This window comes from Hylobates moloch, unplaced genomic scaffold (genome assembly GCF_009828535.3).
Source record: "Hylobates moloch isolate HMO894 unplaced genomic scaffold, HMol_V3 SCAFFOLD_10, whole genome shotgun sequence".
NCBI classification, from domain to species: Eukaryota; Metazoa; Chordata; class Mammalia; order Primates; family Hylobatidae; genus Hylobates; species Hylobates moloch.
The window spans coordinates 109,046,190-109,071,387 of record NW_026652285.1 but is presented as its reverse complement, the minus strand read 5'-3'; the positions used below and the strand labels follow the sequence as shown (position 1 = coordinate 109,071,387).

Genomic DNA, 25,198 nt, shown 5'->3' with positions numbered 1-25,198 from the left:
ATTTATGGGCCAGGCTTGGCGTCCACCCTGGGCCCGAGGACAGCCCACTGAAGACTCGTGATGCTGGGGGATGGGGTGGCCGGGCACAGCTGCAGCCTGGTCCCCCACAGGGCGCTTATGCAAGAGGCCTGGGCCTGCTGCCCCGGCTGAGGCAGCGTGGGGGTGAGGCAGAGGCCCCTGCCCACTGGTCGCAGAGACAGAGCTGGCAGGGACCTTGCCCACCCTCCTCCTGCTGGCAGGGCCCACCGACCCAGCGGCCCTGATAGGGCAGGGGCTGTGTTCCTCAGCCATGCCCGCCTCCGAGGCCTCTGGTCACTTCCCACTGGGGGCCAGGACCCACATCTCGCAACCCCTACCATCACTCCCTTTCCGAGCCCTGCCACCCCAGAAGGGGACACAAGCCCCACTTCCACCCTGAGAGTTTGATCCTGAAACGCCCAGCAAGTGAAGTGTTGATGAGAAGCTCAGGCCAAGGTAGAGAAACTTGATCTGCCCTGCAGGGCCCCGAGGGCCAGGTGGGCTGGGCACGGCTTCCCCCATGGCCAGCTGTTTTGGGGCTCTGATAGTGACCCCTGGGCGCCCATTTCAGCCTGGGGCACCTTTGGGCTTGAGCACAGCCCCTATCCCTTGTCAGAGGCCCCAACTTCTCCCAGCAATCCCCCCACCCCAAGTCTGCCCCCTGCTGAGTCTGGGCCTCCCCACCCCGAGTCTGGTCCAGACTCGGGAGCACCCCGTGGGGCTATCCTGTTACCCCAGTGCTGCACCCAGCTCCTTGGGTCCCTCCAGCTCGTTGGCCCTGGCTGGGGCCCTGTCACAGGCCGTCACAGGCAGGCACATGCGGTGGGCCCTGTCTGGATTCTGTTGGGACTGAGCTTCCCTGGCAGGCGTGGTGGGTGAGTGCTGCCGCTGGTCTGAAGGTGAGCCCAGGTGGGGAGCTGGGAAATGTAGCAGGAGTGAGTGGGATGGGGTGGGGTGGTGAGCTGCTACGGGGCTGCCGGCGACCACTGGGGGCTGGAGCCCGTCTTCTTCCTGGATTCTGTGGCCCATCCCTTGCTGGGGGCACACGGGCCCTGGGAGTGGGCTGGTGTGGACTGCCTCCTTGTTCCCCCTAGCCAGTGCCCGGGGGTCAAGGAGCCCAGACTGGAGAGGCGCATACCTGTGTAGCCGCAGCAGCTAGTGGGCAGCACTGATGTCGGGGCTGGTGGGGGTGGCCAGGCAGCGTCCCAGGCAGAGGCCAAGGTGAGGGAGTGAGTCCCAGGGAGCCGGGAGGCACCTGAGAGGCAGGGAGAAGGAGGACAGCAGTGCAAGGGGGCCAAGGCAGTCCTGAGAACCCACTCCTCCACCGCGGCCTCCCATCAACCCCTGCCCGGAGCAGCGGTGTGCTGCTGGCTCAGACGTCATCTGTGCCCTAGGCTGAGAGGGAGGGTCTGTTGGAACAGATAGGGGTGGGGTGCCTAAACCCAGGACCCCGCATGGCCCCCAGGCCTGGCCCAGCTACAGAGCTGGGGGCTCCCGTCAGGACAGGGGAGGGGCAGGAAGAGGGCTGTGGCTGGGACATCACCACAAGACTGGCCTCCTGCCCGCTGCCAGCGGAGTCATGGCTGTCATTCCACCCTGGTGGGGCTGGTGGCTCGCTGACTGGCCTGGCTGGAGGTCCCAACCCAGGCTAGGCCGGTCCAGGACAAGAGCGCCTCCCGGTGGTGAGCAAGCTCTGGGGCGTGGTGGCAGGTGGCCCAGGGCAGGGAGAGCCGGGACACGTGGCTCTGGGTCTGAATGGCTTCCGTCTGGGCAGGCCTGGGCCACCTGCCAGGGAGGGACCCTGAAGCCAGATGGGGCAAGGTCCTCCCATAGCCAGAGGGGTTCCCAGGGATCTCGGGTGTCCAGCCCTCAAACCCAGTGCCTGGAACAGGGACCAAGCCCCTCCTCTTCCCCATTTTCTAGTGGGCAGCAGAGAGCCCGGCAGGTCCCAGGTCCCTTCTCCTCCCTGACCAGTCGTTACTGAGACTCTGTGGTCATTGGTGCCTGGAGAGCTGGAAGAGCTGACAAGATCATGCTTCGATTCGGGACGGACTCCTCAGTCCCTGTGGTCAAGATGGCCAGCGGGCGGTCAGAGACACTCCCCAGACACAGTTGAGTGAGGACCAGTGAGTGGGAGCTGCCCACGAGTCCTGATTCCTGGGCGCACCTGGGCCCACCCGAGGGCTGGAGATTCATCTCTCACCACATCCAGGAAGGGCTGGGCAGTTGCCACCTCCTGGTAAACACACGCCAGATTTCTCCCTCCTCCCCCCGCTAGGATTGTGCGAGGTGGACAGGGGCAGGAGGGGCCTTCGCAGAGCCTCTTGCAGCTTGAGCAGGGACAAGGACCACCCTGCACACTCTCCGTGCCCTTCCCTTTGCTCTGAGCTTGGCTGCCAGGCAGGACCTTAGTGGAGCCTGGGGGAGGGCTGGGCAGGAAGGAGGCTGGCCGCCCCACCCCGCTGCTCTGGGAACCAGTCGCTTTGAGTCATAGAATGCAAGGACTTGGCCTCCACCCTAAGAGGTCACCAAGGCCATCCCCCTGCCTGCGGCCCAGGCAGGTCAGAGACAAGCCTGGTGGCCTGGGCCTGAGCTCCCAGAACTGACCCCAACCTTTTCCTGGAGGGAAGCTGTCTCCACCCCGGGGCCTGGCCAGCATCCTTTGGGGGCGGTGGTGCCCTGTCCAGCGTCCCCACCAATGGTTTGCCCTTGAGGGCCGAGGCTGTCCCAGTGACTGTCCACCAGCCTCGAATAAACTCATGGGGACCTCGGGAGCCCCACCCATCTGTGGCCTGGGATCAACTCCCCCAGCCTGGGATTGGGGAGGGGCAGCCTTTATACCCCACCTTTCAGAGGTACCCAAGCCTCACGGCCCCAGAGGCTCACTCCTGCCAGAGCTGCCCTGCTGAGGATATTCCATAGGGGAGGGCAGTGCCCGGGGTCACTGAGACGCTGTGTGGAGTGTTCTGGACAAGTCAGGGGCAGAGCGGGAGCACCCCTGGATTGCAGCCGGGGAGATCAGGGCCGGGTGCGGTGGGGGCAGCCCAGCTCAGGGCTCCTCTAGGGGCAAGAAATTCTCCCTGAGGCCTCCCTGCGTCAAGAGAGCTGCTCTGTGATTGAAGGAGGCCTGAGCGGACGGGCCACCTGGGACGGCCCCTCCTCAGGGCATCTCTGAGCTGCTCAAAGCACATGGGACCCACTCTTCACCCAGCCCGACTCTCTGTTCCTGTCTGTTTGGGTGTTCACTGACACTGGGGATGGCCACCTCTCCGCTCACCCTTTCTGGCTGCCTCTGGCCACCTCTCCCAGCACCACCCCCGGGGATGGGGCAGAGGACAGGGGAGCTGGGGATGAGCCAGAGGACAGGGGAGGTGTGTCCCTGAGACTTGAGGCTCATATGTGCATTGCTGGCCATGAGGTCCAAAGACGGTTATGGCCAAGCTGCAGCCAATTCTGCAGCTTTGGAGCCAGGGCTAGGCTGGCTGTCTCTGGGGGACAGAGGGCAATTTGGGGGTGCTGCATCTATCTGTCCAATATGGGGTCCAGCAGGCTTGTCAGAGGCTGCTGCATCCCAAAGGCAGCAGAGCCGTGGAGGGGGGCGGCCCAACCCCCAACACCACACCCACACCCCCACCCGACACCACGCCCACACCCAACACCACACCTACACCCCCACCCGACACCCACACCCCACTCGACACCACACCCACACCCCCACCCCACACCACACCCACATCCACACCCAACACCACACCCCCACTCGACACCACACCCCACACCACACCCACACCCTCACCCCACACCACACCCACACCCCCACCCGACACCAAACCCACACCCACACCCCAAACAACACCCACACCCCCACCCGACACCACACCCACACCCCCACCCGACACCACACCCACACCCACACCCCAAACAACACCCACACCCCCACCCGACACCACACCCACACCCCCACCCGACACCACACCCACACCCGACACCAAACCCACACCCTGGGCCTGGAGAAGCTCAGCTCCAGGATCCCGGTGCTGTGGACCTCTGAGGCCCAGTCTGGCTTCAGGAAGCACCCAGCTCGGCCATGGAAGGTCAGGGCTAAAGTGTCCCCACCTCGCCCATTTAGGGGCTGGGCGGGAGCTCCCCAGGCTGGCAGGGTCTGGGCAGGGGCCAAGCCTGGGAGGGCCTCGCCTAAGGACCCCTGGGTCACTGTAGCACCAGGCTGGGCACCGCTCCCCAGAGACCAGAAGCCGGAAGTACCATTCAGTGCAAGGGGCTGGCTCCTGCAGGGCACAGGTGGAGACCCGATCCCAGAGGCTGCTCCCCACCTCTGTGCCCACCCCCGGTCAGGGCTGGGCCTGGATCTTCAGGGCCTCCTGCCTCCCATCGGGGGAACGTTGGGCGGCCACAGAGAGCCTGGGCCCACGCCCCTGAGGTGGGGGCTCCTGCCTCTCACTCTGGGGTTCCTTTGAGGCAACCCAGGGGCATGGGGCCACAGATCTGAGAAGAGCCAGCGGTGAGGGAAGGGCGCTCCTAGCAGGGGCAAGGGGTGCCAGGTGCTGTGGAGCTGGACAGGGACCCTCGGTCACAGGCCTCCACAGCCTCTGGTCACCCCATGGTCCCAGCTCTCCAGACTACGGCAGTTTCTGCTGGGCGCCATGGAGGGTGGCCTATGTTTGAGGATGAATCTGGCTCTGTTCACCAGAGAGCGTGGGACGGGCCAGGAGAGCACCCAGCTGGGAGGGAGGCAGCCACTGGGGGTTAGATGAGGACAAATGTCCGAGCTCAGCTCCTCCTGGGCCTGGAACCTGGGCTGCTCCCCGCGACCCTGCCTACCCATCACCCCGTGCTCAAGGACAGTCGGGTCCGGCTCCTCCTGGCACAGACTGTTTATTTCTGATGGGGTAGTGGGGGCAGGTGAGGTGGAGCCTCCCACAGGGAGGGGGACCAGCGAGGCTGGGACGGGAGGTGAGGGTGGGGCCGCCAAGGGCCGGGCCAGGCTCCACTGTCCTCAGGAGAGGGGGTGGCAGGCCCAGGCCGAGAATCACGGAGGGGCTGGAGTGAGAGGAGGGAGAAGCAGAGACCTGCAGGAGAGAGAGGGGTGGAGGGGGTGCCAGGGCCAGGAGGAAGGAGGGCTTCGTGGATCCCAGTGTGGCCCGGGACCCTCAGGACCCCTGGCAGTCAGACTCGTGGCTCACCACGGGCTCCTCTGTGAGGAAGGAGTGCTGGTCAGAGGCCCAAGGGTCCAAGGCCAGGGTCACACGACCTCTGACCCAGGGGCCCCTGCCTGCCCCCAGGGCTGCCTCGGTAGCTGCAGGTGGCCCAGTACAGGGGACCCAGGAGCTTGGGCAGAGACCCTCAGAGGCCCTGGGTTGGGCAGGAGGGGACGCTCCAGGCTGCAGGTGTGTCCAGGTCTGGGCCCCGCAGCGTCCCCCACACCTGGAGCAGTTGGTAGCGAGGCTCTGGCAGGGCCCCAGCTCATTCCCAGCTCTCAGAGCTTCAGCTGCTGTGGCCTCAGCTCATGGCCTCCCTCTTCCCACGGGGCCCCTGCATCTGGGGGGGCCTGGCCTCTTCCAGCTCAGAACCCTCTTGCCTCAGGTTGGCCCTCCCGGCCACGGCTCCTTGGGTCAGAAATGGAGGCTGACAAGGGCTTCCCTGCAGCCCCTCCTCTAGCACTGCCATCCCCTCTGCCTGCCGTCCCCTCTGCCTGCTGTGTACGTGGGGTGCCTCCAGTGGCCCCGGGTCCTGCCAGGACCCTCTGGCACCTGGCCTTGATCTCCGGACCCCAGCGATCTCCTGGGCAGTCCTTCCCGCTGGGCCGCACGAACAGGGTTGGGGCTGGTGCATCTCAGGTTGTGTCATTTGGGCACCAGGCACCCCCTCCTCGGCGGACACTCCCGCCTGGCCCCAGGCTTTGGCCTGCAGGGCTCTGGGCCAACTTCCCCGCATCAGTGTGGTCTCTGCTGCCTACCCCACGCCCCCCAGGCCTGCTGCGGCCAGTCTGGGGCAGGAAGGGAATGTGGTCAAGGCTGATGCTCAGGATCTGGTCAAATCTGATAAATTTCTCCCTCAGCTCGAAATCCAGCTCCTTCCCCTGCCCTGTGCCAAGAAGGGGGGTGAGCCCTGGGGAGACCCCTCCCTCCCCAGCCCAGCCCTCGGGGGGTCCTGCGTGGCCCCTTCCCGCCGTGCTCAGGGCCTCACCGAGCAGCTTGGCCTGGGTCCCTTCTCCTGGCGCTTGGTCTCGGCATAGCCTCCATCTCGTCATTTTCCAACCCAACCTCTTCACGGAGCAGGCAGGGAGCAGGCAGGGGTCAGGACCCTACTGCTGAGGACAGGTTGCTGATCATGCCTCCTCTGGGGCCACATCAAGACCTTCCCTGGAGTTGTCCATTTTAATTTATTTATGTTTTTCGAGTCAGGGTCTTGCTTTGTCGCCCAGGCTGGAGTGCAATGGCACGATCACAGCTCAATGCAGCCTCCTGGGCCCAAGCAATCCTCCCTCCTTAGCCTCCCAAATAGCTGGGACTACAGGCATGCACCACCACACCCAGCTAATTTTTCAATTTTATTTTTGTAGAGACGGGCTCTCACTATGTTGCCCAGCCTGGTCCCGAACCCTTGTCCCCAGTTGATCCTCCTGCCTCAGCCTCCCTAAGTGCTGGGATTACAGATGTGGAGTGTCCTTAACCTGGGGCAGTTCTGGGCCTTTCTTGGGGTGTCAGACAGGGAAGACTCACCCTCCTGGCCTCCAAGGGGGTTCTGATCTGGCTGCTTCTCAGGGATGGAGGTCCTGGCCCAGTGTTTGCAGGGGGGGCCCCGTGGGAGGAGGTTGTGGTGGGGAGAGGCTGGGGTGAAGGCTTTGGGGAGGGGCAGGTCGGGTGAGCTGGGGAGGGTGGAGGCTTCCTGGCCTCCCGGAGGGTCCTGCTCCCGCTCTTCCTGAGGCTGCTCTTCCTGGCAGCCTGCTTGTCCCCGCCTCTGACCATGTCCCCTCCCCGTAGAAGTTCTCACTGGATGCATGGAATCGGGATGTCCCAGCCACAGCCACCATGTCACTGGGCCCTGCACCCTGCCCTGATCTTCCCCTGCCCCTGGGTCTCAGGACAGGCTCCTGCTCCAAACCGCAGGCCCCGGGAGAGAAGCAGGGGCCCCACAGCTGTGCTGAGGGTGTGGGTGAGCTCCCTTAAGGCAGGCACTGCCTCCTTCCGCCCACGGGGTCCGCCCACCTGCCTGTCTGTATGAAGGGTCTCCACCCCACAGCCCTCCGTCTCCCCTCCCTGGGCAGTCCCATCACCTGGCAGGGGCTCTGGGCACCCAGCTTCAGCTGAGCAGGCTGGACGTGACCACGGCTGCCACCAACATCCTGAATTGGGACCTGCGCTCCGGCCTGAGAGTGTTGACTGCCAGCCCTAGGACGCACCACTCCCCCAGAGCTGCAGGGGCTGGCAGTGGGCAGGCTGGCACCCGTGACTCTGGCAGGAGTCTGGATCTGACAGGGATGCGTGACCCTGGCTAGTGGGTGGGCAGCCTTCCTGAGCCTCACTTTCTCTACTTGCACAGAGGGCGTGAGTTCTTCCCACCTGGCAGGGTTCTCCGGGGCCATGGGGGCCGTGCTCACTGTGGCAGTCGCCCTCCTTCCTCCTTCCCCATCCTGGAGGTCACTCACCCGCTCCTTCCTGAGGCCGGGCTGGAGGCAGATCTTGTGAAAAGGCAAGTTCGGGCCCCTCTGGGGACCCTGGTGCTGTGGCTGGACCGTCCCCAGCAGGGTGAGGCCCACCCACAGGAGTTCCAGGCTCCAAGCAGGGCTGCAGGGGGCAGGACTCCGGGGCAGCAGCCAGCCTGGCAGGGGGTGGGGAAGGGGGTGGGTGAGGGTCTGGGCTGGGATCCCCTAGTAACAAGGTCCCCTGCTGGCCCCCACCCCAGCACAAGCAACCTCTTTTTCTCCAAGTGCAGGAAGGGTGAGATTTTGCCCCGCTCCCTCCTCGGCAGGGGGTAAGGGGAGAGGCGGGGCAGAGGGAGGCTGGGCTGGGGAGGCAGCGGGCCCTCCTTGGACTTGGCCCAGCAAAGATTGAGGAGCGTGCCTTCTGCTGGCGCCCACCGTTCCCTGGTCTCAACCTTGGGAGGGGAATGGGGGTGGAAACGTGGGCCGAGGGTGGGCATCCACAGAGACCACCAGCTCCCAGGGAGGCTCCAGGCCTCACCTCTGATTCCTAAAGCCCGGGTCCCTGCCCTCGTATGCCTACGTCCATCCTCAGAGCTGTCGCCCCGAAGGCTCCCGGCCAGCCCTGGGTCTGGGTGTGATGGCAGAAGACACTGTGCCAGGGTCCACTGTGTGCCCAGCATGGGTGGCCGCCCTGGAGCCTCCCCGCCCTGTCCTGCCCTGGGGCGTCAGCAGGATCAGGCCAAGCTGTTCCCTGGCCCGGGGCAGGCTGCAGAGGGGAGCACCGGTGGTGGGTGGGACGGAGTGTGTCTGTGCTGAGGCTGCTGGCAGCCACCCTGCTCTGCCCACAGGTCCAGTCTGGGCCAGGACCTCCCCGATGCAGCCCCACCCCCATCCTCCAAGCCTCCTCTCTCCTGGGTGCAGCAGGTCTTGGCCCCACTCCCCCAGGGCCCCCAGCCCACCTGCCTCCCGTCGACAGCTGCTGTGTGGGGCAGCTGTGGACTTCTTACCACCCTGGTCTTGTGATGAGGCCCCTGGGATGGCCACTGCTGACCTTGGCTGGGGCTTCCCCAGAGGACCTTGGCCCTGGCCTGGCCACATCCCAATTCTCAGGGGTCCCAGGGAACATGTGCATTTCTGAGTTCAGGGCTTGGTGACCCAGACGCTGGGCTGTCGGGGTGCGTCAACTCTGGGCCCATTGGCAGAGGCATGATGGGCAGGTGGGCCAGAGGACGTGGGCGCAGGCTGGAGGGTCCAGACACCTCCCTCTGGGCCCAGCAGTCTCCGGGTTCCCCTAAGGCCTTGGAGGGCCTCTGTCCTTTTCCAGGATCTGAGCAGCTCCCTGGAGCTCAGCCTGGGTGGGGGAGCATCTTGTGGGTCTTTGGTCTCTGCCTCACCCCCAGGTGCCCTGTCCTGGGCTACCCACCCTCCCCTAGGCCTGCTCACAGGGCACTTGGGTTATCTCTGGAGGGCCCTGGGCCGAGGGCAGCCCAGCCTGTGTCGGGAGCTGCAGCCAGGCTGCTAGAGAGCCCGGGCCTCCTCGCCGAGGGCTGTCAGGGCTCAGCTCTGTCCCAGGCAGGGACCTGGTGGCCGGCAGGTGATGGGTGACATGCCATGGGGACCTCACCTTCTCCTGCTGTCTCCTCCACGTCCAGCCTCCCTCAGGTCTCTCCGTGTGACTAAGGCTTTGCACAGACTCCCAAGTACCCCCCCACCATGTGCCCTCTGAGTGAGCGAGCGGTATTACAGACACGGCAAAGAGGTCACAGATGGGGCCTGGCTGGTGTGCAGGGGGCTCAGGGGCCCCTCCGTCCCAGGAAGAAGCCCCTCCTCTACCCGCCCAGCCACGCTGGGGTGGGGGCTGCTGGGGTGTGGGCAGGGGAGGGGTGAGCCTAGAAGGGAAACTGCCACGACCCTTGGTAGGGGTTGACCCTCACCAGACCAAGAATTAAACAAACAGAAACAAAGATGTAATAGGAGCTGGGTGCGGTGGCTCACGCCCGTAGTCCCAGCACTTTGGGAGGCCAAGGCGGGTGGATCACGAGGTCAGGAGATCAAGACCATCCAGGCTAACACGGTGAAACCCCATCTCTACTAAAAATACAAAAAGTTATCTGGGCATGGTGGGGGGCGCCTGTAGTCCCAGCTACTCGGGTGGGCTGAGGCAGGAGAATGGCGTGAACCTGGGAGGCGGAGCTTGCAGTGAGCGGAAATCGTACCACTGCACTCTAGCCTAGGCGACAGCAAGACTCTGTCTCCAATAATAATAATAATAATTAACTTCCCATACTTTTCTGATATTTAAAGATTACAACATACTTCAAGAACATGACTCATTGTTTTTACTTAAAAAGTTTTATCTTTTTCTTGTTTACTTCACATACTACGCTGATACAAATATACTTCTAAAAATTTTATTTATTGAATGTAAACTTTTTTTTGGGGGGGATATAGTATCTTCCTCTGTTGCCCAGGCTGGAGTGCAGTGGCATGATCTTGGCTCACTGCAACTTCCGGGTTCAAGGGTGGTAGACGCCTGTAGTCCCAGCTACTTGGGAGGCTGAGGCAGGAGAATGGCGGGAACCCGGGAGGTGGAGCTTGTAGTGAGCCGAGATCGAGCCACTGCACTCCAGCTTGGGCGACAGAGCGAGACTCTGTCTCAAAAAACAAACAAAACAAACAAAAACAAATAGAAACAAAGATGTAATAGGAACATCCAAGTCAAAAGCTGACTCTTGGAAAAAACTAATATAGTTTAAAACTATAAAAAACTAACAGGGCCGGGCACAGTGGTTCACGCCTGTAATCCCAGCACTTTGGGAGGCCAAAGCAGGTGGATCACCTGAGGTCAGGAGTTCAAGACCAGCCTGGCCAACATGGTGAAACCCCGTCTCTACTAAAATACACAAATTAGCTGGGCATAGATGGCGGATGCCTGTAATCCCAGCTACTCGGGAGGCTGAGGCAGGAGAATTCCTTGAACCCAGGAGGCAGAAGTTGCAGTGAGCCTGCACTCCAGCCTGGTCAACAAGAGCAAAACTGTCTCAAAATAAGTACTTACTCAAAAATAATAAATAAAAAAATTTAAAAAGATTACTTTAGAATGATATAATATTTTATATATATATATAATATATATTTTTTGACATGGATTTGTCTTTGCCAGGTGGGATCAGTGGGGACTCAGTCACCTCCGGTTCAAGGTTCTCCTGCCTCAGCCTCCGAGTAGTGGGATATAGTCCCCCACCACACCTGGTAATTTTTGTTTTAGAGGGGTTTATTTGGTCTTGATAATCACATGATCCCCCTGGTCCGTGGGAAAGACCGAGGTTTGTGGACACATGGTTTTTGAGTCCGAAAAGAGAGTCAGGGAAGGGAGTCAGGGGTGGGGCCGTTTTATAGGATTTGGGTCGGTAAAGGAAAATTACAGTCAAAGGGGGGTTGTTCTCTGGTGGGCAGAGCGGGGGTCACAAGGTGCTAAGTAGGGGAGCTTTTGAGCCAGGATGAGCCAGGAGAAGGAATTTCACAAGACAATGTCATCAGTTAAGGCAGGAACCGGCCATCTGGATGTGTACGTGCAGGTCACAGGGGATATGATGGCTTAGCTTGGGCTCGGAGGCCTGACATTCCTGTCTTCTTATATTAATAAGAAAAATAAAACGAAATAGTGGTAAAGTGTCGGGATGGTGAAAATTTTGGGGGATGGTATGGAGAGATAACGGGTGATGTTTCTCAGGGCTGCTTCCAGCGGGATTAGGGGCGGCGTGGGAACCTAGAGTGGGAGAGATTAAGCGGAAGGAAGATTTCATGGTAAGGGGTGATATTGTGGGGTTGTTAGAAGAAACATTTGTCATTTAGAATGATTGGTGATGGCCTGGATATGGTTTTGTATGAATTGAAAACCTAAACGGAATAAAAGAAGGAGAAAAACAGGTATAAAAGGTCTAAGAATTGGGAGGACCCAGGACACCTGATTAGAGAGTGCCTAAGGAGATTCAGCATAGTCCTGCCAGCAAAGATTATTTATTTACTTCAAGAGTTAAGAGTGGCAGTTTGCGGATAGCACCAGGAGATATCAGCTGCGATGGCTTGGAGAAACAGTGTAAACCGGCAGTGTAAACAAGAGCAGGGCATGTATGAGTAGTTGAGAACGGTGAATAGGAGTATGACTAGACAGAAGATGGTAGGGATGACAAGTTTTTTGGGGGCACAGTCTAAGTTGGTCTGGTGTCTGGAATGAGACTGGGGCCTAATAAAAATGAGTGTCTATACAGGAGCTCAAATGGGCTGTACCTTGTAGCATTCTGAGGACAGGTCTGACTTCTGAGAAGGGAAAGTGGTAAATGTCAGGCCCCTGAACCCAAGCCAAGCCATCGCATCCCCTGTGACTTGCATGTATACGCCCAGATGGCCTGAAGTAATTGAAGAATCGCAAAAGAAGTGAAAAGGCCCTGCCCTGCCTTAACTGATGACATTCCACCACAAAAGAAGTGTAAATGGCCGGTCCTTGCCTTAAGTGATGACACTACCTTGTGAAAGGCCTTTTCCTGGCTCAAAAAGCTCCCCTACTGAGCACCTTGCGACCCCCGCTCCTGCCCGCCAGAGAACAAACCCCCTTTGACTGTCATTTTCCTTTACCTACCCAACTCCCATAAAACGGCCCCACCCTTATCTCCCTTCGCTGATACTTTTCGGACTCAGCCCGCCTGCACCCAGGTGAAATAAACAGCTTTATTGCTCACACAAAGCCCGTTTGGTGTCTTCACACGGACGCGCATGAAAGTAAAAGTATTGTCCAGTCCTTTTTAAGTTGGTGGCTGAGCTTGGTGAGGTGTGTTTTTAAAAGACCTTTAGTCCGTTCTACTTTTCCTGAAGACGGAGGACCGTAAGGGATGCAAAGGTTTCACTGAATACTAAGAGCCTGAAAAACTGCTTGGCTGATTTGACTAATAAAGGCTGGTCTGTTATCAGACTGTATAGAGGTGGGAAGGCTAAACTGAAGAATTGTGTCTGACAGAAGGGAAGAAATGACTGCGGTGGCCTTCTCAGACCCTGTAGGAAAGGCCTGTACCTGTCCAGTGAAAGTGTCTACCTAGACTAAGGTATTTTAGTTATGTGACTCAGGGCATGTTGAGTAAAGCTAATTTGCCAGTCCTGGGTGGGGGCAAATCCTCGAGCTTGATGTGTAGGGAAGGGAGGGGGCCTGAATAATCCCTGAGGAGTAGTAGAATAGCAGATGGAACACTGAGAAGTTATTTCCTTGAGGATAGATTTCCACGATGGAAAGGAAGTGAGAGGTTCTACGAGGCGGGCTAGTGGCTTGTACTATAGCATAGCCTGCCTTTGCTGGTGTGTGGCGATTAGGCCTGGTGGAACTGCCATCAAATCAAGCGTGATCAGGGTGAGGAACAGGAAAGAAGGAAATAAGGGGAAATGGGGTGAATGTCAGGTGGATCAGAGAGATACAGTCATGGGGGTCAGGTGTGGTATCAGGAATAATATGGGAGGCCAGATTGAAGTCCGGGCCAGGAACAATGGTAATTGTGGGACTTAACAAAGAGTGAGTACAGCTGAAGGAGCCGGGCAGCAGAAAGTATATGCGTCAGGTATGAGGAAGAAAATAGATTTTGGAAGTTATGAGAAATGCAGAGAGTGAGTTGAGCATCGTTTGCGATTTTTAGGGCCTCTAAAACTATTAGGGTGGCAGCAGCCGCTGCATGGAGACATGAGGGCTAGGCTAAAACAGTAAGGTCAAGTTGTTTGGACAAAAAGGCTACAGGGTGCGGTCCTGGCTCTTGTGTAAGAATTCTGACCGCACTAACCATGCCTAGAAAGGAAAGGAGTTGTTGTTTTGTAAGGGATTGAGGTTTGAGAGATTAATCGGACACGACCAGCAGGGAGAGCACATGTGTTTTTATGAGAATTATGCTGAGATAGGTAACAGATGAGGATGAAATTTGGGCTTGATTGAAGTAATGGGGGCTGTCTGTGGAGCTTTGCAGCAGTACAGCCCAGGTAATTTGCTGAGCCTGATGGGTGTCAGGGTCAGTCCAAGTGAAAGTGAAGAGAGGCTGGGATGACGGGTGCAAAGGAATAGTAAAGAATGCATGTTTGAGATCCAGAACAGAATAATGGATTGTGGAGGGAGGTATTGAGGATAGGAGAGTATGAGTTTGTTACCATGGGGTGGCTAGGCAAAACAATTTGGTTGATAAGGCATAGATTCTGAACTAACTTGTAAGCCTTGTCTGGTTTTAGGACAGGTAAAATGGGGGAATGGTAAGAAGAGTTTATAGGCTTTAAAAGGCCATGCTGTAGCAGGCGAGTGATAACAGGCTTTAATCCTTTTAAAGCATGCTGTGGGATGGGATCTTGGCATTGAGCAGGGTAAGGGTGATTAGATTTTATGAGATGGTAAGGGATGCATGATCGGTCGCCAAGGAGGGAGTAGAGGTATCTTATACTTGTGGGTTAAGGTGAGGGGATACAAGAGGAGGACGCAAAGGAGGCTTTGGATTGGGGAGAAGGGCGGCAATGAGATGCGGCTGTAGTCCAGGAATAGTCAGGGAAGCAGATAATTTAGTTAAAGTGTCTCGGCCTAATAAGGGAACTGGGCAGGTGGGGATAACTAAAAGGAGTGCTTAAAAGAGTATTGTCTAAATTGGCCCCAGATTTGGGGAGTTTTAAGAGGTTTAGAAGCCTGGCCGTCAATACCCACAGCAGTTACGGAGGCAAGGGAAACAGGCCTTTGAAAAGAAGGTAATGCGGAGCGGGTAGCCTCCATATTGATTAAGAAGAGGACGGACTTATCTTCCACTGTGAGAGTTACCCGAAGCTCGGCTTCCGTGATGGTCTACGGGGCTTCCGAGGCGATTGGGCGGCGTCAGTCTTCAGCCGCTAAACCAAGAAGATCTGGGAAGGAGTCAGAGAGCCTTGGGCCAGAGTTCCAGGGGATCTGGGAGTGGCTACCAGGTGAGTTGAACAGTCCGATTTTCAGTGGGGGTCCCGCACAGATGGGACATGGCTTAGGAGGAATCCTGGGCTGCAGGCATTCCTTGGCTGGGTGGCCAGATTTTTGGCACTTGTAGCAAGCTCCTGGGGAAGGAGGTTCTGGAGGAACGCCTGGCCGCTGCGGTTCAGGGGTTTGGAAGTTCTTGTGTGCTGGAGTTGTGGCTAGGGTTTGCCTCACAGTGGAGGCAAGGAATTGCAACTTTTTTCTATTATTGTACACCTTGAAGGCAAGGTTAATTAAATCCTGTTGTGGGGTTTGAGGGCCGGAATTTAATTTTTGGAGTTTTATTTAATGTCGGGAGCAGATTGGGTAATAAAATGTATGTTGAGAACAAGACGGCCTTTTGACCTTTTAGGGTCTAGGGCTGTAAAGCGTCTCAGGGTTGCTGCCGAACGAGCCATGAACTGGGCTGGGTTTTTTATATTTGATGAAAAAGAGCCTAAACGCTATCTGATTTGGGATAAAGAAAATGGAGCATTAACCTTGACTATGCCTTTAGCTCCAGCCACCTTTTTAAGAGTAAATTGCTGGGCAGGTGGGGGAGGGCTAGTCACGGCATGAAACTAAGCCGGACCAGGTGTGAGGAGGGGAGGTGATAAAAGGATTATAGGGTGGAGGAGCGGAGGCTGAGGAAGAATTGGAACCTAGCTCGGCCTGGCCAGGAGGGGAGAGGTCAGATGGGTCTGCAGAAAAGGAAGATTAGAAAGACTCAGCGACGCTTGGGGTTGGGACTGAGGGGACAGGTGGGAGGGAAAGAGGGAAGATTTGGGATGAGTTGCACTAGGGACTGAGGGGACAGGTGGGAGGGAAAGAGGGAAGATTTGGGATGAGTTGCACTAGGAACAGAGACTAGAGAGGGACCGATGTGTAAAAGAATGCCTGGACGTCAGGGACCTCAGACCATTTGCCTATTTTACGACAAGAATTATTTAGATATTTAGAAAAGTGCCATTTTCTGGCTATTTGGAACTACTATCGAGTTTGTATTGGGGTCAAGCTGCATTGCAGAAGAAAATAAGACGCTTAGATTTTAGGTCAGGTGAGAGTTGAAGAGGTTTTAAGTTCTTAAGAACACAGGCTAGGGAGAAGGAGGAGGAATTGAGGGTGGAAGGTTGCCCACAGTGAAGCCCAGAGAAAAGAGAGAGTAGAGACACGGAGGGAAGGAGTTCGGGGGTTCTTACCCTCCAGAAAAGCGGGAAAGGGGTCGGGGCACGGAAATAAGGGATTGAGGTGCAGAGATGTAAGAGATTGGGGCGCAGAAATAAGGCATCAGGGTGTAGAGATATAAGAGGTTGGGGCGTGGAAATAAGGGATCGGGGTGCAGAGATATAAGAGGTTGGGGCACAGAAATAAGGGATCGGGGTGCAGAGATATGAGGTTGGGGCGCAGAAATAAGGGATCGGGGCATACAGATATAAGAGATTGGGGCGCTGAAATAAGGGATCAGGGTGCAGAGATACAAGGGGTTGGGGTACTTGCCTCTCCCCCAGAAAAGCGGTACTTGCCACTAAGGGTGAAGGAGGAGGGGTTGGGGGTTTCTTGCCCCCCAGAAAGACGGAGAAGGGGTAGAGACACGGAGAGAAGGGGTTGGGGTACTTGCCCCTTCCCCAGAAAAGTGGGACTTGCCGCTAAGGGTGAAGGACCAAGGCAGGCGTCCCTGCATGGTCTGACACCTCTGAAACGTGGGTGAATAATCGGAGAGGCGTCCCTGCAATGATTAAACACCAAGGGAAGGCTGCCTTCCCAGTCCGTGACCGGCGCCGGAGTTTTGGGTCCGCGGATAAAATGTGTCTCCTTTGTCTCTACCAGAAAATGAAAGGAATTGAAATTAAGAGAAGGGAGAGATTGAAGAGTGGAAAGGAGAAAGAGGTTGAGGGATAGTGAGGGAGGTTGGAGAAGAGAGTAAGAAGAGGCCGCTTACCCGGTTTGAAATTGGTGAGATGTTTCTTGGGCTGGTCGGTCTGAGGACCTGAGGTCGTAGGTGGATCTTTCTCACGGAGCAAAGAGCAGGAGGACAGGGGATTGATCTCCCAAGGGAGGTCCCCCAATCCGAGTCACGGCACCAAATTTCATGCGCGTCCGTGTGAAGAGACCCCCAAACAGGCTCTGTGTGAGCCACATGGCTGTTTATTTCACCCGGGTGCAGGTGGGCTGAGTCCGAAAAGAGTCAGCGAAGGGAGATAGGAGTGGGGCCGTTTTATAGGATTTGGGTAGGTAAAGGAAAAAGGGAGTTGTCCTCTGGCAGGCAGAGTGGGGGTCACACAGTGCTCAGTAGGGGAGCTTTTGAGCCAGGATGAGCCAGGAGAAGGAATTTCACAAGACAATGTCATCAGTTAAGGCAGGAACAGGCCATTTTCACTTCTTTTGTGCTGGAATGTCATCAGCTAAGGCAGGAACCGGCCACCTGGATGTGTACGTGCAGGTCACAGGGGATATGATGGCTTAGCTTGGGCTCAGAGGCCTGACAGCCTCTGCCTCCCAAAGTGCTGGGATTACAGGCGTGAGCCACAGCCCCCAACCTCTGTGATATGTTTTGATGCACACACCCATGAAACTATCATTGCAATCAGGGGGCAACTGTGTTGGTCTCTCTAAAGATTCCCTGAGCCCCCCTGGAATCCCTCCCTCCCTCCCTCGTCTTTCCACCACCTCCCCTGCCCCCAGGCCACTGCTGTGTTTTCGTCGCTGGAGATGAGCGTGCGTTTCTGGGGCTTCGCCTGCGTGGTGCACCACCGTTCTCGCTGCCTGACGCCCTCCGCCCTCCGCCCCGCGCGGTTATTTTGGGGCTTGCAGGTTGTTGAGAGCATCAGTAGCTCCTTCGTTCACTGCTGGGCAGCGTCGTGTTGTGCAGACACATCACAATTTGTTCTCCTTCACCTGTGGGTGGACCTGGGGGTGTTTCCAGTTTGGGGCCATTACAGATAAAGCCGCCGTGGGCACAGGCATGGTGTGTGGGTGTGTGCTATATCTCTTTTGGGTAAATACCCAGGAAGGCAATAGCCAGGTCCTATGATGGTGTAGCTCAATTTTTAAAATACTGGCACTGTTTTCCAGTCCTTTCAAGATAGGCCTTTCTCCTCCCTGTAGCCGCCTTGGGGGGTCAAGAGCACCCAGGGAGCAACACCAGGGCTCCCTGGTCCACTTGAGTCTGTGGGAGCGGGAGAGGGTCTCGCTGAAACCCCGGAGCTTGCGGCAAGGCAGCAGAGGACCTGGCGTGCCTGTGGCTGAGACTGGACAGAAGCTTCTTTCTGTTTCTTGCAAACTTCCAGTCATGGAATCTTCCAGCGCCAGGTGTGCGGCCCAGCCCCTCTCTAGGACAGCTTCCCGGGAGCATACCTGGTGTCCTGCTCTCTGTGCAGATTCAGCCACTGGGCCACACAAAGACGGCCGGGGAAGCAGGCAGCTACAACCTAGGTTTCCATGTGGAGCCCGAGCAGGTCTCTCCCTGGGTGTGGCCCGAGTCTCCTTCCTCTGCTGAGCAGGGAGTGGCAGGTAGTGCGGGGGCTGGGGAGGACAGGCAGCTTTGATGCCAGGCGGTCAGGCAGGTGCTGAACCCTGGGGCACTGCCATGCCCACAGCTGCCCGAGGCAGCAGTCGATGGGTTCACCGACCCCCTGCCCATCTGAGGTCAGCGCCAGGCCTGCAGGGCCCCTTGTCAGCGAGTGTCTGCCCAGGGTACCCCAGGGTCACAGGGGGCTGAACCCCGGCGCTCTCCAGCCTGAGGGGAGGGGGACAGCAGAAGAGAAACTACCCCAAGCCCCAGAACCACCTCCAGGGCCAGGTTGGGCACGGTGCTCCCTCTCTCCTGCCAGGCCTGGGGTGGTCCCCCCTGGATGGGTCACAGGACAGTGTGGGTATGAGGTGGGCCCCCTCCCCCAACTCCCAGGTGCCTCTGAAGGGGTTCCCCGAGCCTGCATGCTGCTCCCTGAGCTGACCCCCAGCCCCAGCCCTGCAGCCCGCCCACCCCATGCCTGGCCTTGCCGCCCAGCAGTGGAGTCTGTTCTCCCCTCATCCAGGGGCTTCCGCTGGCTCCGGAACAGCAACCCCCAGACCCCGGGCCCACATCCTCAGCCCGGCCCTAGAACCCACCCTCTCCTCCTCCCTGACCCAACTGGCCCCATCTCCTGGGCTCATGGCCTTTCCTAGTTTTGGAGGTCAGGGATGCTTCAAGGGCAGGCCAGGGGCCCCACCGACAGAAAGAGGACGCCTGTCTTGAATGCGGAAGGGCCCACCGGCTTCACCATCCAGCGTGGGGTTGTCTCATCCCACAAGGACTCAGACCCCATGGGAAGGGTGCTCTGTGCTGGCCTCTGGCCCCACTGGCATGTGGACCTGCCTCCTCTTCCTCTGTCTGACGTCTGTCTGCCAGGCTGGGCCATCCTCATGCTGGCATCTGCCACGTCTCTGCTCTGAGCGCTCCCAGGCCCTGGGCTCTGTGCCCCGAGTCAGGCAGGGACGGGGCAAGACGCTCATCGGCACCCTCCCAGCCAACTCGGGGTCCGGCCTGAGGATCCCTACAACCCTGAATCCCCTCCCAGGGCAGAGTCCCGGTGGGGACAGAGCCAGGGACCCGCTCTAATCACCACTGAAGTGCACAGTTGCTGGCTGGGTGGAAAAAACCCAAATCCCAGTTAATCCACACAAACCTAAGAAATAAGACAATTTCCTGCAAAACAAAATAGCTTTTTCCACCAGCATTCCTCTCCAACAGGGCCCACACGTCCACATCCCTTGGGAGATGTTTCAGAAGAAACAAGGGAGACTGTATCACAGAGCAAAGGCCCTGTGTGCGTGCGTGTGTGCGTGCGTATATGTGCCTGTGCACATGTGCCTGTGTGCATGTGTGTATCTGTGCACGTGTGTGCATGTGTGCATGCATGGGTGTGCCTGTGCATGTGTGTGCATGCCTGTGTGTGTACATGTGTGCCTGTGCATGTGTGCATGCCTGTGTGTGTACACGTGTGCCTGTGTGCATGTGTGTGCCTGTGAGAGCCTGTGTGTGTACACGTGTGCCTGTATATGCCTGTGTGCACACGTGTGTGCCTCTGTGTGTTCACATGTCTGTGTGTGTGTGCCTGCCTGGCATGTGTAAGCCTAGAAAGGCCATGCACACAGAGATGGAGACAATGTTTCAGCCTCCCTGATACATCCTGGGCAGCTGCTGCTCCCTCACCATGGTGACTGTACCCACAGCCACTCCCTCTTTGAGATCCCAGGCCCCAGCCCACTCCTATTTCTGGTTTGCTAAGAGGACACTAAGAGGTGGCTCCCCCAATGGCCCACCTCAGGAGAGCCCCTGGGGTGGGCTGAGCTGCCTGGGGTTGGCTCTGAGGACCCTGGGCTGCCCCTGCACAAGGCCCCCCACAAACTTCACCCCCTTCGTCTTAGTCAGTTTTCTGTGGCTATAACTGAATACCTGACATTGGAAATGTACAAAGAAAGTAAATTTATTTCTTACAGTTCAGGAGGCTGAGAAGTCCAAGGTCGAGGGGCCAAGTTGCAGTGTGGCGGAGGGCAAGAGCTGCCAGCTGAGGTCTCTCTCTTCTCATAAAGCCACCAAGTCCACCATGGGCCCAACCCTGAGGACCTTATCTAACCCTAATCACCTCCCAGAGGCCCCACCTCCAACCAACATGTGAATTTGAGGGCCGGGCGGGGTGGTTCATGCCTGTAATCCTAGCACTTCGGGAGGCTGAGGCGGGAGGATCACTTGAGCCCAGGAGTTTGAGACCAGCCTGGCCAACATGCAGAAACCCTATCTCTACAAAAAACTTAAAAATGAGCCAGACATGGTGGCGCAGCTTCGGTCCCAGCTACTTGAGAGGCTGAAGTGGGAGGATCGCTTGAGCCAGGGAGGTCGAGGCTGCAGCGAGCAGAGGTTGCGCCACTCCACTCCAGCCTGGGCGACCGAGCAAGACCTTGTCTTAAAAACAAAACAGTGGATTTGGGGATGAAATGTCAACACATGAAATCTAGGGACACGTTCATATCATAGCACCCCGTTTCCAGCAGAGGGGCCTCCAACACACAGGAAGCCCTGGGGACTGGGAGGCCAGATCCTCCCCACACCCTAGGATTAGAGAGGGGCCCCTCAGCCCACCTGTCCCCGTGTGGGAGCCCTGGTGGCTGTCCAGACCCTGTGGGCCGTCCTGCCAGGAGCCCCGAGTCCACGCATTGTATGTGTGGGGCACGTGGGGTGAGTCTCAGGGAATTGGCGAGCTAGGGCCAAGTTTCTCACACCAGGGGGTTACTGGGAAAACGTGCTTCCCAGGGACCAGGGGAAAGGTAGCAGGGCCCAGGGTCTGAGGGGGTCTCCAGCTCAGCTCTGTACCACAGGCCTGGCCCCCCGCGCCGCCCACTCAGTCCCTGGATGACTCTGCCGCCAACCCTCCTTCTTCCTCCTGCAGAAAACATGCAGAGGCAGCGCTGGAAAGCCCCAGGCAGCTGGTCCCGGCCCAGCAGACCCAGATGGTGGCCAGGAGGGTGCTGCTCTCGGCCAAGATAAAGAGACCAGATTGGGCAGGGCCTGAGGGACAGGGAGTGCTGGGCCCGGCTGAGCTGGGCAGCCCTGGGCTCAGGGGCCAGCAGGAGCCACCACCCCGCTCAGCCAAGGCTCCAGGTCCCATTCCCAGCAGCCCTGCACGTAGTGCCCTCGCAGCCCTGTCCCTGCAGGCCATGGTGGGTGGGGCTTCCACTGGAGTTCCCGAGGAGCCTGGCCTCCCCCGTCATCTCTGTGCAGCAGCCCCAGGCCTTCTAGTCCTGGTGTGTACCCCTCAAATCCTGCAGGGCTCAGGGCCCTGGCTGCCTAGTCATGCGCTGTGAAGGGGAGTGTGGAGGAGAAGTGTGCCAGGCAGGGCAGATCCACATCCACCATCCGTGGCCTCACGGGATGCCTGGTTCACCAACACAGCTCTGAGCTCCATAGTCAGTGCCCAGCGGCCTCGTGCTCCGTGCCAGGCCCTGCCGACATGAAGGCAGGGAGGGTGGGCTCTGCCTGGTGGGAGGGGGTCAGTGGGTGTTCTGAGAATGCGAACATGAACGTGTGCTGCACCCTCAAACCCAGACCCGGGAGCCCAGCACTCAACGGGAGGAGTTTCACCCACACATGGCAAGAGGTGCCCGTGGGGGCATCCAGCGTGGCATCACCACGTCCCACCGTGGGAGCCGTCTCACAGCAATACGGGCACCTGAGTCGCACACCTCGATGAACACCCACGTGAGCAAAACCTGATCCTGACGCAGAACATTCCAGACCCCTCCACCTCCTGCCAGCTGCAGGCAGCGCTCAGATCCCCAACACAGAACATTCCAACATTCCACCCCAGCCCTGCTGCAGGCAGCACCCTCACCCCTGAGGACAGAACATTCTACCCGCCCCTCAGCTGCAGGCTGCACCCTCACCCCTGACCACAGAACATTCTATCTGCCCCCCAGCTGCAGGTAGCACCCTTACCCCTGGCCACAGAACATTGTACCCCCTGCCCCTAGCTGCAGGCAGCACCCTCACCCCTGGCCACAGAACATTCTACCCCCCTCCACAGCTGCAGGCAGCACCCTCACTACTGGCCACAGAACATTCTACCCCCACCAACTGCAGACAGCACCCTCACCCCTGGCCACAGAACATTCTACCCCCCTCCACAGCTGCAGGCAGCACCCTCACTACTGGCCACAGAACATTCTACCCCCACCAACTGCAGACAGCACCCTCACCCCTGGCCACAGAACAGTCCACCCCCACAAGTGCTGGCAGCACCCTCACCCCTGGCCACAGAACATTCTACCCCCCATCCCCCCAGCTGCAGGCAGCACCCTCACCCCTGGCCACAGAACATTCTACCCCTCACCCCTGGCCACAGAACATTCTACCCCTCCCAGCTGCAGGCAGCACCCTCATCCCTGGCCACAGAACATTCCACCCCACCCCACAGTGTCCCCATCCCATATGCAGCAGCCGCAGACCTGATTTCTAACAGTGGAGAGGAGCTTGGCCTGTTCTAGAACTTTGTAAATGGAATCACATAGTATGTGGCCTTTTGTGTCTGTTTTTGGACACAGACCCAGCCCTGCACCCAGGTCAGGCCACGCTTGAGGTCAGAGCACAGCTGTGTCCACCTCCCCACCACACACCACGCGCCCTCAGATGAAGGTCTGCACGGGAACAGGCCTAGGACCCACAAAGACAGAGCAGCGCTAAGGGGACCCCATGCTTCCCACTCCACGCAGGGGCTCTGCAGGAGCCCCTGGTCGCCCCAGGTCTGAGCAGTGTGAAGAGGAGCTGGGCCCGGTCCCCTTCCTGGGCCTGTGGACAGCCTGGACCAGACCCGAAGATTCCATTCCCACCTGCCCAGCCCCTCCTGGGCCGCCTCTTGGTGTCTGAGTGGGTGCGGGTGGAGCGCTTGTCCTGTGGGGCAGCTGAGGGAAGGTGCCCGGTGGGTAGAGTGCCCCGAGGGGGCAGGAGCTCTGGGAAGGGGTATCACGGGGTGAGGATGGGAGGGGACCCTCCCACCGTGAGCCGTGTGGGAGCTGCTTCCCACCAGAGCCCACCATACCCAGCCTGAGCCCCAGGTGGCCTGTCTGTGGTCACCGTCACCGTCACCATCACAGGCTCCTGTGGTCACCATCGCAGGCACAGGCTCCGTGCGGCTGTGGCGGGCCCTGGACAAGGCTGACAGGGACCACTGGCCTTCGGGGAACGGCCCCCTCTGCCACCGCAGGGGCTGATCCGGGAGGTGGTGGTGGCCACTGGAGGGATGGAAGCCAGCCCTGGGTCCAACCCCTCCACCCACCAGAACTTATCTGCTCCCCAACCCCGCTGACCCTGTTCTGTGGGAGGGGCAGGCACAGGCTGTTCCCAGGCCCAGCAGGCCCAGATGGTGACCTGGCAGCGGCTCCACTCAGGCCAGGGTAAAGAGATTCAATCTGGCCACCCACAGGGGCCTGGGCTGCCGTGCTTGGGGCATGGGGGTAGGGGCCAGCAGGACACCCCACCCCACTGGGCCAGCCTGGCTTGACTCCAGCAAGCAGACAGATGGGCAGGTGGGCTCCCTCTCTGGTCTGTGTCCAGCCCCGGGCCTCTGGGCTCACATGCCAGCAGACATTCCTGGACCACCTGTCTGGCCTCGGCTCCACGCCACCAGCTCCCAGCCCTGTCCCCTCGTGCAGACATGGGGAAAGGGCCTTCAGCCAGGAAGTGCTGGTGCCCCTGGGGGACCTGAGGGGAGGAGGTTCACACAGGGCCCGCTACCATCAGGGCCAGAGAGAGTTGTATCACCCCAGGAAAGATGGGATGAGGGGGGCTGTGGTAGCTGGAGTCCAAGACAGAGGGAGGGCTGTGTGGAGGGGCCCCCTGACCACTGATGGGAGGACACAGCCTCCACCCAGGATTGGGGACTTCTGGGAGACAGACCATCTGCAACCCAGGTGGGAGCCAAGTGGGCCAATGGGACTGCACAGCCACTCCAGCCAGGGCCAGTGACACAGAGGGGGGTGGCTGGGGCCCTGGATCCAGCCAGGCCTGAAGTCCGCCCTCCCCATAGGAGCTGGGAAGGAACGCAGGCCTAGGCAGCATCTCCTGTCTCCCCAGCCAGGAGTTGATGTGGAGGGAAGGGGAGTGCACTGGGCTTTGCAGAGACACCGCCAGGGAGGAGAAGGGTACCGTTGGGGAGTCTTATTCTCTCCTTGTGCCTTTGTCCGGGGAGCTGGCCACCACTGGAGGGTACAGCTGGGTGCCAGGAAGGCGGTGGCTCCCACCAGCATATGGTGGTCATGATCTTGCAGCTGGGGTTATGTTCCCTGCCTTGGGGGAGGGAAGCTGGCAGGGGCAGGTTGACCCTGCCAAGTGACCAGCCAGCCTTCCTGAACCTCACAGTTTCCCCATCTGTGCAGAGGGACTGAAAAGGATTCCTGCTGGCAAAGGCTGTGCCAGGTCAAGAGGGAGAAGGTGGACTGCGGAGTCTTTCTTAGGGTGTCAGGGGCAGGGTAGGGCTCTCTTCTCAAGCTGAGCCTCTCTAGGCCACTCCTCTCTTTTGGCCTGGGTCCTGTGCTTGGACCCCACACAGGAACCATCCCCTGCTGCAGCCAGGCATCGGGTGAGGGCGTGACCCAGGCCCCAGGCTGGTGAAGGCCCAGGTCTGGGCCCTGCAGAGTCTCACCCATGGGGACACCATGGCCCAGTAGGAGGAGGAATGAGGGGAAGGAGTAAGAGAGTAGAGAGTGAGGCCATTGCTCTGGGGGACCTTGTGTCTGACCCCCACCCCAGGGTGGAGGGACCCCTCCTTGACGCATTCAGGAAAGAACACCCAACAAGCCCTTTCTGCCAAAATACAGCCACCTTCACTCTCAACCTTCCTAGGGTTAAATCCAATACACGCCAGGCTGTGGTCCAGGATTTCTGACACCCAGGCTTGTGTCCTCATGACCACACAGTATAGAATGTCTCCCAATCCAGACACAACCAAACTCGCTGCTTTTAATCTCAGCCTCCCCATCCAGGGCACAAGAAAAAA

At 58.8% G+C, this 25,198-nt stretch overlaps 1 long non-coding RNA gene across 1 annotated transcript; it reads right to left on the bottom strand.

Annotated features, from left to right (window-relative positions):
* Positions 1-4,914: 4,914 nt before the first annotated feature.
* Positions 4,915-7,625, bottom strand: LOC131384435 (uncharacterized). Its single transcript, XR_009215278.1, has 3 exons — positions 6,759-7,625; positions 6,223-6,343; positions 4,915-5,105 (listed from the first exon to the last, which is right to left on the bottom strand). It is a non-coding gene; the product is annotated as an uncharacterized LOC131384435 (long non-coding RNA).
* Between the last annotated feature and the right edge of the window lie 17,573 nt (positions 7,626-25,198).